At 38.9% G+C, this 3,147-nt stretch overlaps 1 long non-coding RNA gene across 1 annotated transcript; it reads right to left on the bottom strand.

Annotated features, from left to right (window-relative positions):
- Nucleotides 1-1,564: 1,564 nt before the first annotated feature.
- On the bottom strand, nucleotides 1,565-2,358 carry LOC110699539. The gene is made up of 2 exons (XR_002506913.1): nucleotides 2,061-2,358; nucleotides 1,565-1,806 (listed from the first exon to the last, which is right to left on the bottom strand). It is a non-coding gene; the product is annotated as an uncharacterized LOC110699539 (long non-coding RNA).
- Nucleotides 2,359-3,147: the final 789 nt, after the last annotated feature.

The raw sequence follows: 3,147 nt of genomic DNA, 5'->3' as shown, positions 1-3,147 counted from the left end.
AGACACAAATGGGTGTCTACAGAAGCTCCCACTTTGACTGAGTTTGGAGAAACGCGAAATTCGAAAACAAAAGTCAAAGTATCGATAGGGACGAAGAATGATTCAGAACGTTCTGCGATCCTAAATCAATCTTGTAACGCTGATACCTGCAAACTAGCGTTAGTTAAACAAATAAGAGAGTTAAGAAACGTGTATCTTGCACCGTCGAGCACACGTCTCTAAAAGTAACCGATTGTTTTGATGACCTCCTGCAAGCTAGAGAATGCCATCCCGCTTGAAAACCGCTACGCCTGTAACTGCTTCCAATTTGGAAGATTGCTTCGCCTGAAACGATCCTCCTCCGCTTTGACAATATTCCACATCCAAGGGAATACTATCAAAGATTACTTCTCTTGAAACAATCTCCATCCGCATTGATAATATTCCACATCCAAGGGAATACTATCGAAGATTATTCCTCTTGAAACAATCTTCAGTTGCTTTTTGACAACTTTCCACCATCTTTGGAACGCCATCTTGCTGTTTGTTTTGACGATCTTCCGCAATCTAGGGAACGCCGTCGATCAATGTTGCTACATCTTGAGCCTTTTCTTGAATCATAGTGACAACCTTTCCAATCATAGAAAAATTCGTCGAAGACCGCCTCATCATGAACCGTTCTTCTCATATCTTGGTGACAACTTCCACAATCTTAGCGAACGCCGTCGAAGATCGTCCATCTCGTGCTATCTTCTCAAATCTTGGATGACAACCTCCACAATCTTAGCGAATGCCGTTGAAGACCACCCATCTCGTGCTATCTTCTCAAATCTTTGGTGACAACCTCCACAATCTTAGCGAATGCCGTCGAAGACCGCCCATCTCGTGCTATCTTCTCAAATCTTTGGTGACAACTTCCACAATCTTAGCGAACGCTGTCGAAAATAAATTTACTTGAAGTCATCCTCAGTTTTTGCGATAATATTCCGAAGAATATTACCGAAGACCAACACTTGTCGATCTTTAAAGCTCGCTCGAACTTTGCTTCCGCTATGCCTGTACGTCGGCGCTTTCGTTGCTTTGAACCTATACGTCGGTTCCTTTTCTGATTTTGAGCCAATGCTTAGGCGCTTTAAGCTAAGTGAGACGATCTTTCATCAGGTCGATCACCTATTTGCGGTTGTAAACAAATCGACTACTCAATCATGTCAAATTGCTTATATGGGCTAACTGGCGTACCAAGGAACCCGAAATTGCTGTTCTAAGAGGCTTTGAGCTTTGTCGCTGCTGAGATATCTCTGGCGCCAGGAATTGGAGTAGGGTAGGGCTGGCAATCGGATCAGGTCGGTCGGGTTCGTGTTCGGGTCAGCTGATTTCGGGTCAGCTACCCCCTGACCTGAACCTGATCCATTTAACATTTCGGGTTGAAAACCTCAACCTGAACCTGAATTTTTCGGGTTCGGGTCAACCCGAAAATGACCTGATTTGACCCAAAACTTTTTTAGGTCTTAAAAAAGGTTGATTTATTTGGGTTGGATCAACCCAGCCAATCTGATTTATTCATTCAAAAGATTATTTTTTTCAGTTCATTCAATTGCATTTTAAATTCTCAAGCAAAACAGAGATTCAAACCCAAACAAAATTGTCTAACAAAACTACTTAATAGATTACAAACCAAGTAGTCTACTTAACAAATTACAAATTGAATATCAAAAGCTATGGTGATTTAAATAAAATCTTCAATTCTCTTGGTTATGCCCACCCTCCATAGTGGAATGAATCTTCTCCTCTCTGTAAAGAAAGATGGATTTGAGTAGCCGCAACTTGCTGCCATAAAAAATAACACAAACAATAATTAAGAACAAAATTTTGTATGTAAAACCGTATAAATACAACTATTGATATTAATTAGCATGATAAATTCGTATAAAAACATGCAAAACAACAATTAACAACAGAAATCATAACAAATCAACAACAATTTAACATAAAATAACAACTATTATTAGCATATAAAACTGTACTTTAGCATGACCAAACCGTATTTTTCATAAAACAAATACATATAAAACAACAAATACCTTGAAATGATGAAGTAGATGTTGAGAAGAAGGTGAAGTGTTTAGCAGGAAGTATAGATTAATGAAAATCCAAGGATTAGAGAGAAATTTAGGGGATGAAAAAGATTAGAGAGTAGTTTAAGGATTTAAGAGAGAGAAATTTTTAGAGAGAGAAAGGGTGAGAAGCGGCTGAGTGAAGTGAAAAAGAAAGGAGAAGTTTAGGGTTTTTGGTTTTAATAGGATGGCTCATTTTGATTTGGGCTGTAGGTTTTCTTTGGGATTTTTTTATATATAAATAGATATTTTTGTTAACTTAAATGAGTTAGGGTTACCTATAATGATCTGATTTTTTTTTTTCAGGTTATATGGGTCATTTTCGGGTTAGGATTTCCAACCTTAACCTAACCCATTTAAAAATCAGGTCGGGTTCGTGTCAACCCATTTAAGTTTTCGGGTCGAAAACCTCAACCCTAACCCGCTATTTTCAGGTCGGGTTCGAGTCGTGTTTTCGGGTCGGGTCAGATTTTGCCAGCCCTAGAGTAGGGTCTTCCTTATTCTGCTGCACCTGTATTATTTTTTTACTATAGAACTTTGCCAAATTCTTTAATCATCTTAGGTTTGACCTAAGGCTTAATTATATTAGGGTTGACCTAAGGTTTAGCGTCGCTTGACTCATTGACTTGACACGACTCAAGGTATTAACTTGACTTGCTGTGATTGAATGACTCGAGGTTGACTCGACTCAGAGTGAAATGACACGTGTGACTCGTGACCCATGTGTGCATAGTGTTGACTCAATGTGACTCAAAAATGCAAAAAGCAAAAAATTTCCGTCATTTTTGTGGAGGGTATCGACTTTCTCCCGAAAAAGAAAGACGCGAAAAAGAATCGAAGTTTTGAAGGTGCATGTTGAATGAGCTTAGTCAAATGTTGTTTGATACTATCTCTCAAGGTGCAAGGATTAACCCATCCTAGGCTATCTCAATGGTTGACTCAATGATGAAAGTATTTGGGTAACTTAGGCACGGAGGCTAAGCACTTCATACTTCGTGATGCAATGATAATTATGATTGATGAGTGATGTTGATATGACAAGGCATGCTTCAAC

The sequence above is a fragment of the Chenopodium quinoa genome, unplaced genomic scaffold (assembly GCF_001683475.1).
Source record: "Chenopodium quinoa cultivar QQ74 unplaced genomic scaffold, ASM168347v1, whole genome shotgun sequence".
Taxonomy (NCBI): domain Eukaryota; kingdom Viridiplantae; phylum Streptophyta; class Magnoliopsida; order Caryophyllales; family Amaranthaceae; genus Chenopodium; species Chenopodium quinoa.
This window is presented reverse-complemented; position numbering and strand designations above follow the sequence as displayed.